The sequence below is a fragment of the Euphorbia lathyris genome, chromosome 9 (genome assembly GCF_963576675.1).
Source record: "Euphorbia lathyris chromosome 9, ddEupLath1.1, whole genome shotgun sequence".
In the NCBI taxonomy this organism is placed as follows: domain Eukaryota; kingdom Viridiplantae; phylum Streptophyta; class Magnoliopsida; order Malpighiales; family Euphorbiaceae; genus Euphorbia; species Euphorbia lathyris.
This window is the reverse complement of record NC_088918.1, coordinates 49164714-49181865: the sequence shown is the minus strand read 5'-3', so window position 1 is coordinate 49181865 and position 17152 is coordinate 49164714.

Below are 17152 nucleotides of genomic sequence, written 5' to 3'. Positions count from 1 at the left end.
AGGTGACAAGGATGAATCTACCCATCCTGTTATCTCAAATCGGATCCCCAATCCTAATGAACGACGTTTCACCGGATCTATGTAACTGTCCAGATATCTTTATATATGAAGCTTGTGAGATCAGCTTTCTGTCGGACAGAAGACATTGTTACATACAAGTCTCAACAGCGATATATCAATCCTAAACATATCACTTGACTTGGGGTGGTTTTAAGTTTATTAGTTTATTATAAAGTTTTGTCTCACTTCATGCTTGTATGAACACTTTATAATCACTTTAAACAAACTTACGGATTTCCTTTTATTAGACTTTATTTAGTGCTTAAAAGGGATTGCCTTTATATAGTTATAAAACATACATCTCATTAAAACAAATGATGTAAAGAACAATTCATTTACATTAAGTTTGTATCCTGCAATAATTGTCTATAGGACACTAAACCCCAACAGAGTATGTGATTAGCAAGTCCGTAATCATTCCCCTAAAGCTATAAGAAGACAGGTTGATTCTGTCATTGACCTTTCAGTATTAGTTACGGTATAATTCGATCCTTCATCAACTACGTCCTTGACCTGAATCTTATGACTATGGGTAATGTCAAGTCACATATAGCGAGACGTTCATTTTACTTGTACAGGCCGAGTCAACTCAAAATAGATAGGTTAAGTGAAATCTGTATTTCAAGTCTTAAGCTATCACCTTGCAAGGATTTAGAGTTGAGTCTTCCACAAGCGATCCATGGACATATCTCTCATTTATCGGGAGTGATAAATGCTCAATCCAATATATAACGATCCCGCAATCACTTCCTGTGATACCCAACGTCTGCTGTTCACACCCCAGAGTCATCTCTGTTAAGGATCGTGTTACACCAGAGTCAAAGTGTCACATTCCGTAATCCAGAATACCAATTAACATTCCTTTGAGTCTGAGGATTATTTACACCTATTAATACCAATGAGATGAACATGTGACAAGGATGAATCTACCCATCCTGTTATCTCAAGTCGGGTCCCCAATCCCAATGAACTACTTTTCATCGGATCCATGTAACTGTCCAGATATCTGTATATATGAAGCTTGTGAGATCAGCTTTCTGTCGGACATAAGACATTGTTACATGCAAGTCTCAGTAGTGATATATCAATCCTAAACATATCACTTGACTTGGGGTGGTTTTAAGTTTATTATAAAGTTTTGTCTCACTTCATGCTTGTATGAACACTTTATAATCACTTTAAAACAAACTTACGGATTTCCTTTTATTAGACTTTATTTAGTGCTTAAAAGGGATTGCCTTTATATAGTTATAAAACATATATCTCATTAAAACAAATGATATAAAGAACAATTCATTTACATTAAGTTTGTATCCTAGAACAATTGTCTATAGGACACTAAACCCCAATATACTCCCACTTGGACTAAAGCCAATTGTTTCTATAACTTATCCCAGTAGAAGTTAGATGACGATCATGTACTTTCTGGGTTAAGGGCTTTGTCAACGGGTCTGCAACGTTGTCCTCTGTAGGTACTCTTTCTATTCTCACATCTCCTCTTGCCACAATTTCTCTTATAATGTGGTATCGCTTAAGGTAATGCTTGGACGCATTATGAGACCGTGGTTCCTTTGCTTGTGCAATGGCTCCATTGTTATCACAATACAGTGTAATAGGATTTACAATGTCAGGCACCACACCAAGTTCTGTAATGAACTTTCTAATCCAAACTGCTTCCTTTGCTGCTTCCGCAGCTGCGATATACTCTGACTCGGTCGTAGAGAAAGCTATGCTTCCCTACTTGGAACTCTTCCAACTGACCGCGCCCCCATTCAAGATAAACAGGTATCCTGATTGGGATTTAAAATCGTTCTCATCTGTGAGATGACTTACATCTGAAAATTCTTCTATTTTCAGATCCCCTTCTCCGTACACTAGGAACATATCTTTAGTTCTTCTCAAGTACTTAAGAATGTTCTTGACGGAAATCCAGTGCTCGTCTCTCGGATTTCCATGGTAACGACTCATTACAGATAACGCGAACGCTACGTCAGGTCTAGTGCATAGCATAGCATACATAATCGAACCGATTGCGCTGGCGTACGGGACTACATCCATGCGCTTCTTATCATCATCGGTTTTAGGACATTGATGATTGTTGAACTTTACTCCATGTAGCATGGGTAAGTTACCTCGTTTCGATTCAAACATGCTAAACCGCTTTAGCACCTTTTCGATGTATGTAGCCTGTGAAAGACCAAGCAGTCTTCTTGATCTATCTCTGTAGATCTTTATACCAAGTATATAAGCTGCTTCACCAAGATCTTTCATTGAGAAGTTACCAGATAACCATACTTTTACCGACTGTAGCAGAGCTATGTCATTTCCCATTAGTAATATATCGTCCACATATAATATTAGAAATGCTACAGAGCTCCCACTTGCTTTCTTGTAAATGCAAGCTTCTTCGCAGTTTTGTTCGAAACCAAATTGTTTTATGGTTTCGTCAAAACGCTTGTTCCAGCTTCTAGATGCTTGCTTGAGTCCATAAATGGATCTCTGAAGTTTGCAAACTTTGTTTGCATCCTTTGATATGAAACCTTCAGGTTGCATCATATATACATCCTCAAGCAGGTTTCCGTTTAGGAAAGCTATTTTCACATCCATTTGCCAAATCTGGTAATCGTAGTGAGCGGTAATAGCAAGCATTATTCTGATTGATTTGGACATAGCCACAGGAGAGACAGTTTCGTCATAATCAATTCCTTGCTTCTGATGATATCCTTTCGCTACTAACCTAGCTTTGTAGGTGCTAACCTTTCCATCCATGTCTGTCTTCTTTTTGAAGATCCATCTACACCCAATAGGTTTTATCCCTTCGGGTGGATCAACCAAAGTCCACACTTGGTTGGTGTACATGGAATCCATTTCAGAATCCAATGCCCTCAAGCCATGTTTTAGAATCTGGACTAGTAAGAGCCTCTTCGTAGTTTTTGGGTTCGTCGTCTAACACGAGAACCTCGTCATCGTCTCCCACTAGAAAACCATATCTAACTGGGAGTTCACGAACTCTTTATGATCTATGAATAGGTGGCATTGCAGTCTCATCTAATGGGACTGCTTCGGGCACCTCAACCGCCTCTGTTGTTTCAGTCGGTGTTTCTTCTTCTTGAACTTCTTCAAGTTCAATCATGCTTCCCTTTTGTGTTTCTTCGAGAAACTCTTTCTCTAAGAAAGTTGCGTGCTTGGATACTATCACTTTCTGATCATCTGGATGATAGAAGTAATATCCCATAGTTTCCTTAGGGTATCCAATGAAGAAACATTTATCAGATTTAGAATCTAGTTTTTCAGACGCAATGCGTTTGACAAATGCTGAACAACCCCATACTCTCATGAATGAGAATATGGGTTTCCTACCAACGAACAATTCATATGGTGTGGAACTAGCGGATTTAGTTGGTACTCGATTTAGGGTGAAGAGGGCGGTTTCCAAGGCATAGCCCTAGAATGTCTTTGGAAGTAATGCAATGCTCATCATGGATCGTACCATATCTAGTAGGGTACGGTTCCTCCTCTCGGATACACCATTGTGTTGTGGTGTATAGGGAGGTGTCCATTATGAGCAAATTCCACATTCAGTTAGATAATTCAGAAAATCATCTGAAAGATATTCGCCACCTCGATCGGATCGAAGTGTCTTTATTTTCTTTTCTAGTTGATTTTCTACTTCATTATTGAAGCATTTGAATTTCTCAAAAGCTTCGGATTTGTGCTTCATCAAGTAGATATAACCATATCGTGTATGGTCGTCTATGAAGCTAATGAAGTATCTGAATCCTCCTCTTGCTTGGACTGACATAGGACCGCATACATCTGAATGAATGAGTCCTAGAGTGTTGTAGACACCGGGGTCGGAGGATCGATGAAGAAAAATTATAAAAAGGGATCCGAATCAGTCGATTAAAATAAATGATGAGTCAATAAAAATAATAAATAAAAAAACGTTGTTCAAAGGAATCGTGGAGACCGGTTTGATCGAATTCGGAAATCGAATCGAGATGACGGGCGAATGTGTTCCGCGAATGAAATCTTAAACCGTCTCGCCAAGTTCGGAGTATTTCGTGTCATTTTCTTATTAATTTTATTATTAATAAAATTTCGGGTCAATAAGGGTTTTGTTTTAAAACTCGAAAAATAAAAAGAGAGTTTTGTAAAAAGACCAATTTTATAAAAGCTAATTTTATAAAATCGGTTTTGGTAAAAATATTTTTGATAAAAATCATTTTTTAGTTTTGGTTAATTTTAGGAGTATTTTATATTTATTTTTCAATATAGGTTTAAACGCGGCCCCTGATGGGGCCGGTATTTACGTCACGGGCCGTTGGACGGCCCGTGACGGGGACTGGGCCGCCCAGGCCTAGCTCCTGCACTTGGCATTCGGCCAAGTGCAATGTTACATAGGATTTATTATATAAAAAAAAAAATAATAATACATATAATTATAATGATATATCATTAAGCCAAATTAGCTTACCCTTGGCTCCAAGTCAAGAGTAAGCAATTTAGCTTTGCTTGGAGCCTACCCTTAGGCTACAAGCCAAAGCAATCTTAATTGTTAAGGCTCCATGCCTATAAATAGGATGGAGCCCTAATACATTTGGGAGGAGGAAAAAAATCCGAACCCCTGGAAAAATTCTCCGAGACCCGAACAAAGCAAAAACACAAAAAAAATCCGACTCAAAACACTATCAATCGACTTGATTTGGCATTCCTATTACCGATTGAGAGGTAATAATCCGAAGAACTAGACCCGTTTATTTATTCATCTCTTTTTATTGTTTGAATCTATTTATTTATTTGTTTTTTACACTTTTACTGTTTAGATTTGTTAAGTTAATTTTTTGTTTTGCATTTGAACAAGTATTTGGTTTTAGTTTTGAAATAAAAACTTCGTTTTGGATCCCAATACGAACCGTGACCCGATTCAAGGGTAGTTCGGGATCCAAACGTCGTAGATCCGTTGTTTTATAAATGTTTTGAACCGTTATTTTCAATAAAACGTCGTTTTAGAATCCTCCGTTACAAACCATGACCCGATTTGGGATAGTTTGGAGGCTAAAATGACAAAATAGAGTAGATCTAATGTTTTTGATAAAATCTGGAAACTGTTGGACTATTTCTGTAAATTGCCGTTTTCTGTCACTAAAAGCGGGTTACCGACGGATTTTCCGTCGGTAAAGCTGCTGGAACTTAAAAAATCCATTTTCCCAACCATTTTCTCATCTTTTTTACATTTATTCTTGTATAGGTATATGTATAAATATGTAATAGGATTATTAAAATTATTTTCAAAGTATATGACTAGTAATAACTTACTATTGAATACCTATTTTGTATATTTGGGTATGATTTTCATTAATTTGGTTTTATAAAGGCTATATGTATATATGTATATTTTCCTTTTATTGTTTTGGGTGGGTTATCCTCCATATATTTATTATGTATAAAAACTATTTTAGTTTAAATATGGTTTTCTTATTTATAAACTTTATCCATTACTTTTTACATATTCTCAAGTTAAAATAAAATGTGTATCATATCTAGTATTATACTTACTACCACTTTTACTTATTAATTCATATATACATTATTATTTTACCTTTTTTATATAAGTATTATTATTATTTTGCCATAGTGTATATTCATATACATAAGTATATTTATTTCCTCTTTTTTTGAATTTCCTATATATATATATATGTTTTAAAAAGTATTTGGGTTGGGTGAATTTGGGTTTAATTAGTAAGTGTTGTAATTATGTTCAAGTAAAGGTTAATTGAATGAAAAGGGGAAAATAAAAGACAAAAAGATATTTCAAGTTGTTTGTTTAAATTAAAAGTTTTTCTAGATATTCCTAAAGTGTAAATAATTTTTTTTTGTCATTTTTAAACCGTTTCCAAAACATCACGTGTTGAAACCTTAATCCGTTCCAACGACGGATTAAGCGAACATTGTAAATTGTTTCGTTGTAAATAATGAAGTTTTGAATTGCTTTCCTAACTAAATGGTTTTGTACAAAATAAATTGACTTGTATGCTTAATCACGTTTTTAGATTAAAACTGTTTGCTCAACGTTTTCAAATGCTCAAGTCGTTCCAACGGCGATTCGAGTAATCATCATTAACATGGCTTTGAAACGTACCTAAATCGTTCCAACGGCGATTAAGGTACGAACCATGTAAATAAACTCATTTTTGGGGAATGGGATTAGCTTAGAATTAGTGTATAGACTAAGACATAAAATCACACTGTGAATAAATCAATTCTCTCTTCTCCCCCTCTCTCTCCTATGTATTTTAAATTTATGCAAAATGGGTGATTCTTTACTAAAATGGCTTTTAACGACATGTTCAAAACGGTTTTCAAAGCGAGAAAGAAAAGGTTTCAAATGAATTTTAAACTCAAAGAAATATGCGATTAGTCCGTTATCGCCTAACACGATGAGCAGGAGGCCGGTGGTTCATAACCGGGCGATGTCGGGGTGCCTAGTAGCCTTTCTCTGGAAATGAGCTAGCCTTCTCGGCTCGTACCAAAGTTTTCCGAACCCTCACCGGTCTCCCGTAAGGGATCGGTGTTCATTTTCCCATTCGTGGGTGGCGACTCTTCCATACTCCGAGCTCCGGTCCTGTCGAGCAGCTTGATTCCACGATTGGTTGCTTTCGGCGCCAATCACCGCTTATGTCGCCATAAGGTGTCCACCCCCCGGTCCGCCCGGGCGAGGCCGTTCGGCACCTTGTCTAACGAGTGACGACTCTGCTGGGGAAGCGAGAAATTTGATTCCGGAAGGCGTGTATTAAGCCCTTAACAGGGATGGATCGTATTATTTCGTTTCATATGCATTCATAAGCATTATTGCAAACCTTTTGGGTAATTTCCGCGAAACCTCTAGCGAGAGTCCATTCGTCGCTCGAAAGAGGCTAGTGTAAGTTCCCCCTTACAGTAAGGCGCCAAAGGGTCCCCATCCATTCGTTAGGGGCGAATTTATGCGGTCCTGTAAGGTCCCGCGATCAGCCGTGTCAGCATATAGTAGCCTTAGAAGTTGCCATAGGATTACCCGTTACTATTTTTGATGTGATAAATGAATCAGTTCGTGTTTTCAAATTGCCATGATACGTGTCTAATCCTAAAATATGTAAAGAAAATGAAACGATACGTTAATATATACTCTTAAACCGATGTACAAACTACCCCAAAACATCGAAACGATTCGAACTAAAGACGACTTAGTCATCTCGTATGAATGAACTTGTGCGACCCGCCTGGTCCCTTTCCGTGTCCCGAAGAAGGCACATGTTCAGGAAATACGTTATGACGTAAGCACGTATTAGTATGAATCGGTTTGGTATTAAGGATAGTTATATCTCGATTCAAAAGACTATATTAACGGTAGCCGTTATTCACATTCTTTAAATAGGTTGGGATAAAACGAGATTATGACAAAACGAAAACAAAGAACATTTCTGTTTCGAACGACCCCGTTGTAACGTAAAGAGTTTCGCAAACACGGCTCATCCCTTCTGAATAAAAGACGAGCTCTTACGTTATGCCTTGTGTTGTTCTTGAGAGAAATGGACGTGTCCGCGAAAGTGACTAAGAAAATAAAAGAAAAGCAAAAATAAACAAACGACCAAAATCATTCTGTATCTATGATATATATCCATCCCGAGAGTAGTTAAAGAAAATGAACCAAATGCCGTTAAATACATGCCTCGAGCCGGTATATACGCCGTTTAAAATCATAAAGCCGAATTAAGGTAAACCGCATAATTGCGCCATATGGACGAGACTGTGGGTTTGACTAATGGCTCGATCATTTCGACCGTTACCAAAACTACAAAAAGTATGGCCCGATCTGCGTGTTTGCTTGACTCGTGCCTAACTGAAAAAGAACGGTAATATCCCTGCTTCGAATAAGCATGCGATTCAACGAAACGTTGATTTTCTACAACCACGTTAGGGTGATATATCCCGTAGATGGGAAGAAATAAAGAGTTGTTGCTAGCCGAAAGATTACCGTGCGCTCAAATAAGACTCGCTGTCTTCTCATATAGCCAAAATGAGCAAACGGATTCTTGACGCTAAAAACAAACGCGTTACGCGATGAGTCCGTTCCCTAAGAAAAAATCCAAAAAGTGATTCATCACTAAACAAACACGTGGTTGCGTCTCTCGATAGATCCAAAAGATCCTGTCGTAATCCAAAAATCGAGACATGAACCCACGCGAACAAAAGGGAACGAGTCATTGTCAATAACGAATGATTGAACCAGAGGAATAACTCGTACCACGTCTAAAATCCGAGATGCGTTCAAAGGGTGTCAAAACCAGAACTGATGCATCTCGTGAAATAACAAAAGACGAGTTATTCAAAAGGACAATCCATTTGGTCGATATCTTAGTCACTAAACGCTAATACGTTAAAACGAACTGTATTGTCTGATGAATGATTTACTTTTCCGCAATAATCGACGGCATCACGCGTCCCCTAGACCGCAACGTGAGCCCCAAACCAAAATCCTAAGAAAGAGACTTGGACCATCGAGTGTGTGGAGGAATAAGGGTGGAAGAGAGATGCTGTGATACGTGTAATTAGACTGACGTTTGTTCTTCTTATCTTATATATTCGTAAATAAATAAACGCACACACCACGAATCATGCATATAAAATCATGCATACATACTAATGGATGCCGTTCGCGCATACTTCATCATTAGGCGGTTGTGGTTTCGCGAGAGTAACCGGCTAGTCAGGCAGTTTGATCAGCTACAGATTGACAGTTCCAAATCAGCAGTTGTGGCTTCTGAATCACCTTCGTCCGAGTATACTCAGTCTTCTGCCAGTATGTCTGCGACCGACGAAAAAGTGGCCAAATTAGAAAATTCTGTGAACAACATTAATGATCAGTTGGCCGCAATTTTGGCCCAGCTAGCTGAGCTGGCATTGAAGGATAACAAGAGTGGTAGTAAGCGCGCTGAGAATGAAGTGAACACCGGTCCCCGCTTCAGGAACGAGGATGACTATCAGGATTATATCCAGAAACAACTTGAGAAAGAGAAAGCTAAGGAAGAGGAGTGGAAGCAGCACATCACTCAGGAAGTGCAGGATCTGCGTGGGGGAAGTTCCGGGAGTCAGGACTTTTATAATTTGAAAAACTGCTTATCGGTAACTGCTTTGCCTTTGAAATTCCGGCTCCCGGACATGAAGAAGTTCGATGGAACTGGAGATCCCACGGCTCATATGAATCAGTATGTCGCGGTAATGAAGCACACGATCCTGACTGAGGATCAAGTCCTGGGGCTGTTTAATACTTATCTGGAGGGGGCTGCCCTCGTATGGTTCCATGCGTTGCCGATGGTTACGAAGAGAGATTGGAAGGAGTTAGCGAAGTCATTCATCGCTCAGTATAGCTTCAACACCATGCTTGAGGTTACTCTGAAGGAGCTAGAGAGCACTAAGCAACAGACTGGGGAATCTTTTTCCGATTTTGTGAGGAGATGGAGGGCCAAGGCTGCAGTTATGAAATAGAAGCCGCTTGAGCAGGATCAGATCCGAATGGTAATTAGGAACACATTACCGTATATTAAGAGTGAGCTGCGGTATATGCCTTTTACCGATTTCAATCAAATGTATAGCTGCGCCTTGACAGTTGAGGGGGACGGAGAGCCGAAGAAAGCTTATACCAAGTGGACGAAGTCTGGATATAGTGCCGGAGGGCCAAGCGCGAGTACAGAGTCGGCTGCGGTGAAAGTGCTTGATCTTAATGCTATCAAGAAGAGGCAGTTCGCCAAGTCTGATCAGACCTACGCAAAAGTTTTCGAACGGTTGCAGAAAAAGGGGTTGTTGAAAGCCCTCACTCATTATAACAAGGCACCGCCTGCTCCACAGATACAAGCTAGGGGATACTGCGAGTTCCACAGTAATTATGGGCACACTATTGAGAACTGCGAGAGACTGAAACACGAGATTCAGGATTTGATTGAGGAAAAGAAGATAGCTGATCCTTCGTCAGCGAACCCTTCCACTAGGCGTAATCCATTGCCTAACCATAGGGTAAGCACGATCAGGTCTGGGCTCGGAGCAAGATTAGTCATGGAATCCCTCGAGGAAAATGAAGAGGAGTTGTTGGACTCCGATGAGAAGAGTAATGTTGGAAATGGTTTATATGTGTCCTTCCTTGGCAAGGAGCAGGAGGGTGAACCGATGGATGAAGAATTAGATGGCGGAGCACCGTATGATGAAGATAGTGTTGAAGAGACCGGGGAAGGGTCGTCTCGAACTATTGTGCCAGAGTTGAGTCTATTCAGTGGGGTGGAGGATCCCGATGTGCACTTGCGCGAGTATATGCATGATATGTTTGTCGAATCATTTGGGGTGGATGAGATTGCTCTATGCTTCCACCATTCATTGATAGGTGAGCCTTTGAGGTGGTTCCATTCATTGCCCGACTCCTACAAGCATGATTGGGAACGACTGTCTGATCTATTCCTAGAAAAGTACAAGAAAGCTAAGGATAGGACCGCAGAATGCTTTGCGCTGCAGATTGGGCCTATCAAGCGTCCATTACCGAGGGTCAGTAAGTATAATGGCAACAAAGATCCAATGGAGCACCTTCACTTCTACTTGTCAGCCATGGGGCCGTTGGGTTTTAAAGAAGAAGAGATCACCAGTCTGTTTTGCAACTCACTGATGGGAGAGCCGCTGATGTGGTATATGTCTCTCCCGATGCATATCAAGTGCGATTGGGCCGCGATGACCAAGAGGTTCATTAAGGAATATACAGTATGGATGCTTGCGGAACAAACCCCGGACTCACCCTCTTATGAAACACCTGAAGCGGTGTTGGCAATGCACAAGTATGGCGGATATCGGGATCCCATTGAGCATGCAAGGTTGTTCCGCAACCATATGTATGACGCTGGGTTCCCTCAATGTGAATTACATGAACATATCCCGGAAACTCTCATGGAAGAAGCCTTGTTGTGGCACCAAGGCCTATCAGAGGAAGAAATGGGTCATTGGATACCTCTTAGGGGTGCGTTTGTGTCGAGGTATGAGATGTATGTTCCATGGACGGGATCCCTGGAAGATCTGGATAGGATCAGGCAATTCCCCGAGGAACCGTTTGTGGATTACGCTAGGAGGTGGAGGTATCGCTACGAGCAGTGTCATGAAACGATGAGTGATAAGTTGCAGCTCATGTGCATACAGAGAGGCGCCATTTCGATGGCGGCAAGAAGGATGAACAGAGTGTCCCTCAGGGATTATGAGGAGTTGATAGGCTGGGCCATGTATGGATCGGCGGATCCCTTTTATTTGAACTCAAACGTCCCTCATGTAATGGATCTGATGGTTTTGGACATTTGGGAGAGTTCCTCGGAGGAGGAGGATGCCGATCGGAGAATTCCTATCAATATCTGGGATGGATCTGATGACGAGCCGGAGATTGCCGTTATGACAAGATCAGGTCGAGTGGCCGAGGGAAAGGCACCCATGATTGAGACAGAAATAGGGGAAGGATCGGCTCCCAAACCAGATGACCAAGTCCTCGAGCAGTTGAAGAAAACACAAGCTAGGTCTACGGTGTGGGAAGTCCTATGTCATTCTAAGTACCACCGCGAGAATTTGATAAAAGAGTTGCAGAATTTGGTCGTCTCTACCGATACTGAGCCGACGGCACTAGTAGGGGCAATCATGGCCCGAAAGAGAACTGAAATCACCTTCACCGATGAGGATCTCCCAGAAGAGGGAAAGGCTCACAACAAGCCTTTATACATCCGAGCTGAAATTAACGGGAAGAAGACTAGCTGTGTGATGGTTGATGATGGATCAGCCATTAATGTTTGCCCGCTGAAACTTTTGTCCAAGTTGGGAGTGGAAAGAGGGGACTTGACTGCCTCGGAAACTGTGATCAGAGCCTACGATGATAGCCGCAGGCACATTGAAGGAGTTTTTAAAGCCAAGCTGAAGGTAGGGCCGCATGAGGAAGAAACTGAGTTCACTGTGCTGGATATACCAGTGACCTTTGCTGTGTTGTTGGGACGCCCATGGTTCCATAAGCTAGGAGGTGTGCCCTCCACGCTCCACCAAATGATCAAGTTTCCCTTTAGGGAGGAGATAGTGACGATCAGAGCTGAGAAATTGAGTTCAGTGGCGGCATTGGGAATTGAGCCTCAGCTTTTCTCCGGATTCCAAGTTTCTGGGATCTACGAGTCTAGCATGACCGCCGATGTGGTGAAGATGATGAAAGGGGGTTTCATCCCCGGTATGGGCTTGGGAGCACACCATCAAGGGTTGCCAGAATTTCCGGACTTCAAGAGTCAAAAAACCCGGAGGGGTTTGGGATATGATCTGGGAGGTCTGTCCAACACAGGCGGTGAGGGACAGGTGGGCCTAAAAAAGTATTTTGTGAATGAAGGCCACGGGAAGGTTTATTCGGGGGCTCATGAGTCATGGACTAGCACCGAAGGAAAGATTCTGCCAGGTTTTGAGATCTTCAATGATGTTACCGACTGGGGCAAAGGAAAGGCAAGTTGTTTCATCGAAGAGATCATGATGTTAGATCTAAATGCCGAGGAGCAGGTCATCACTATTGAAGCAACTGTGGGAGCGGTGGAAGAGCCCAGTACCTCCAAGGATTATGAGAAACCCGAGAACCCCGATGATGAAAATTGTATTACTGCTTTATTTGAATCCGATGATGTACTCGCCAACACTATCAATGAAATGAATTCTGATTTTGCTTACTTGCTTGATGTTGATTCTGATCATTCCATGCATTCTCATTCATATAACATGCCTATATTTGAAATCAATACAATAGAAATGTCAACTTTCAATCTTGGCACGGATGAAAATCCTAAACTTATATAAATTGCTCAAGAATTAACTACTGAAGAGAGGAAAGAATTTGAGAGAATAATTAAAAAATACGAAATAGTGTTTGCTTGGACATACGAAGACATGCTAGGAATCGATCAATCAATCGTAACTCACCGTATTCCAACATACCCCGATGCTAAGCCCGTGAAACAGAAACTCCGACGCATGAGGCTGGAATGGGCAGATAAGATCAGAGAGGAAGTGAAGAAACAGTTAGAAGCAGGGTTCATCGAAGTAATTGACTATCCCCCTTGGGTCGCAAATGTAGTGCCAATCGCGAAGAAAGACGGCAAAGTGAGAATGTGCGTCGATTATAGAGATCTTAACAAGGCTTGCCCCAAAGATGAATTCGCATTGCCTCACATCGACGTATTAATCGATAGTGCAGCATCGAGCGTCTTGCACACGAATGTTGACGGCTTCATGGGCTACATGCAAGTTCAGATGGCAGAAAAGCACAAGGCAAAGACCTCGTTCACAACTGAGTGGGGAACGTACTGCTATAGGGTAATGCCGTTTGGTTTAAAGAATGCCGGGGTAACTTATCAACGAATGGCTACGGCACTGTTCCATGATATGATACACAAAGAGGTAGAAGTTTATGTGGACGACATGATGGTCAAGTCGGAGACAAGAGAGGGGCATTTCGCTGCACTTGAGAAGTTTTTGGTCCGAATTGCAGAATTCAAGCTAAGGTTGAACCCGAAGAAATGCTTATTTGGCGTTTCATCGGGGAAAATCTTAGGCTATGTGATCAACAACAAGGGGATTGAGGTGGATCCCGACAAGGTAAAGGCCATATAGGAAATGCCAGCACCCAAGAATGAGAAAGAAGTGAGAGGATTTCTGGGGCAGGTTCAGTATATCAGTCGTTTCATAGCACGACTCACTGCGATCTGCAAGCCGATCTTTAAGCTGCTACGGAAAGATCAACACACGGTTTGGAATGATAAGTGCCAGCAAGCATTAGAGAGTGTCCGGAACTATTTGTCTAATCCATCGGTTCTGAGATCGCCTAAACTTGGAAAACCGCTTCTCCTCTATGTAGCGATCGAGGAGCGATCTATTGGGGCAATGCTGGCCTAGGAAGGGGACACCGGTGTGGAGCACGCGGTGTATTATCTGAGTAAGAAGTTCCTGGAATACGAGCTTAAGTATAACATGATCGAAAAGACGTGCATGGCAGTAGTATGGCTAACAAAGAAACTACGGCACTATTTTCAATCTTACAAAGTGATCATTATTTCTCGGATGGATCCCGTGAAGTATCTGTACCGAACTCCGTCTCTAACAGGGAAGCTAGCTCGATGGTTGTTGCTCTTGTCCGAATTTGATATCGAATATGTAATAAAGAAGGTTATTAAGGTGAGAGCCGTAGCAGAATTTCTGGCCAATCAGCCTCTGAACGCAGAAGAGGAGGAGATAAATTATGATTTCCCTGATGAGCACTTGAACGCCATAGAAGTTATACCATGGAAAATGTTCTTCGATGGAGCGGTTAACTCAAATGGAGCAGGAGTAGGAGTGCTACTTATCTCACCAGAAGGAGAAAGGGTCCCAATGGCAAAGAAGTTATCCTTCCCTCTCACCAATAATATGGCCGAGTATGAAGCGTGCATCTATGGGTTGGAGTCATTAGCAGCGCTGGGAGCATCATATGTTGAAATCTGGGGCGACTCAAAACTGATTATCGAACAAGCACAGGGAAACTGGGAAGTAAGGGAAGAAAGGTTGCGTCCATACCTAGACCAGTTGGAAGGACTGGCGCAGAGATTCAACGAGTATCGTTTTTATCACATTCCTCGAGCACAGAATCAGGCAGCGGATGCTTTGGCCACTTTGGTGTCGGTATGGGATAATCCCCGGAACCTTGCCTCAAAGCCTTTGGTATTGAGGAGGTCTCACAAACCATGCTACGAAGATGTAATGTTATTGGGAGTCGACGAAAAGCCTTGGTACTTCGACCTTATGAACTTCATGAAAAGTGGAACGTAACCGGCAGAATCAAAACTTAGGGATCAGGCTGTGATCAGAAGGTTAGCTCAGCAATTTGTCATCCATGATGACTTGCTTTACAAAAGACACACCGATGGTTTACAATTGAGGTGCTTGGATGAGGGAGAAGCCCGTGAGGCAATGGAGTCAGTACACTCAGGAATTTGTGGAGCCCATATGGGAGGAGCAGTGTTAGCAAAGAAAATCATAAGGCAAGGCTTCTATTGGCTCACCATGGAAAGAGATTGCAATGAATATGCGAAGAAATGCCATGGTTGTCAAATCCATGGGGATTATAATCACCTGCCAGCTATGTAACTACATGTGTTGGCACCCGTTTGTCCATTTGCAGCTTGGGGCATTGATATCATCGGCGAGGTGAGGCCTAATGCGTCAAACAGACACAAGTTCATCACAGTTGCCATTGATTACTTCACCAAATGGGTAGAGGCAGAATCGTTTAGTAAGTTGGGATCAAAGCAGATAAGGAAGTTTATTGAAAAGCATCTAATCACCAGGTTCGGGGTGCCTCATCACATGATCACGGACAATAGGGTCCAGTTTCAAGGAGAAGTGAAAATTCTTTTCCAGGAGTACGGTATCGAGCATCATAGATCTTCTCCATACCGTCCGCAAGCTAATGGGGCAGTGGAGGCAGCTAATAAGAACCTTAAAAGGATTCTCGTAAAGACCGTAGAGTCACATCGGAATCGACACGAGCAGCTTCCACTTGTTTGGTGGGCCTATCGCACGACTGTTAGAACATCTACTGGGGCAATGCCGCTCTCCTTAGTATATGGGGCAGAAGCAGTTCTGCCGATTAAGATTGAGAAGCGATCACTGAGAATCGCGGTAGAAGCAGAGATTCCTGAAGCAAAATGGGTGAAGAAACGGTATGAACAGTTGGCATTGGTCGACGAGAAGAGGATGGAGGACCTTTACCACGTGCAACTATATCAGAGGAGGATGGCCCGAGCCTTCAACAAAAAGGTTAAGGTTAGTCCTATCAGAGAGGGAGACATGGTGCTGAAACAGATCCGGAGGACGCACACTGACCCTAGGGGCAAGTTTAGGCCAAACTGGGAAGGGCCCTTTCTCGTGAAGAAGATGCTAAGCAAAGGAGCGGTTAAGCTAGCTACTATGGACGGCATGGAGTTCTCCGAACCTACCTATCTGGATAGGCTTAAGAAATACTTTTCGTAAAATAAAAAAAGAAAGAAATAAAAATTCCCGATAGGTTGAAAACCCGTAAAGGGCGACCTATGCAACAATAAGGGACATCCCAATGAGTGAAAACCCAAGAAGGCGCTCATTTGAAAATTCCGGGATAATAAAAGGAGAGTTGAAAAATCGCTGGGATCTGAAAACCGAAAAAAGGCGGGTCCTGGTAACAGTAGTTATATCTTGAGCAATTATAAAAATAATGTATAATTGGCTAAGTATTTCTGTTGTTTGTAAATAAATAAAGGCATGAATATATTTGAAGAGAATGATTGGAATTATTATGATCGACTGAATGCATGGTATTGTAAGTCATGAGTTATACATTTCTTTTCTCCACCCCCAAATAAAAAGCCTACACAAATATCTTTTTCACATATACCCGCTATACATCACGGTAGTACTAATAAAGTTGTAAACGAAACAATGATAGGACTATCAATGAGAAGGAATCCCAAAGTCCCAAAAGCCCTCAAACGAATCAAAGCCTCCGAAGTAAGGTGTCCGCTCCTTGGCTAAGGCCTCCTCGGCAACCCGACGGCCCTCTACCGCAATCCGCAAACTCTCCTCATCAGCTCGATGGGCCTCTATATCCACACGGCTCCTCTTCTCGGCTGCTTGGCCTCGCTCCTCCCAGCTGGAGCGCTCATCCTCCATATCCCGATAACAACGTCTGATCTGATCATCATCATCCCGCAGTGAATCCTCTCGCCCGACCGCCACGCTCTCCTGTACTCTCCGGTCAATAGAATGGAGGTCTCCCTGTAAAGAAAAATAGGAGGGAAGCAATGTAAAAAATAAAAAAAGAGAAAAATATATATACATTCATTCATAATTATGTGCATACATATCACTACACTATGTTATACAATAAAAATACTCAACAGGTGACGGGCGTGACTCAAGTCAAGCTGCACGCAGAAATACTCGGATAGCTCCACGACATTCGTGCAAGTCTAGGCAGGCTTCGATAGGCGAATTAAAATTCGATCTA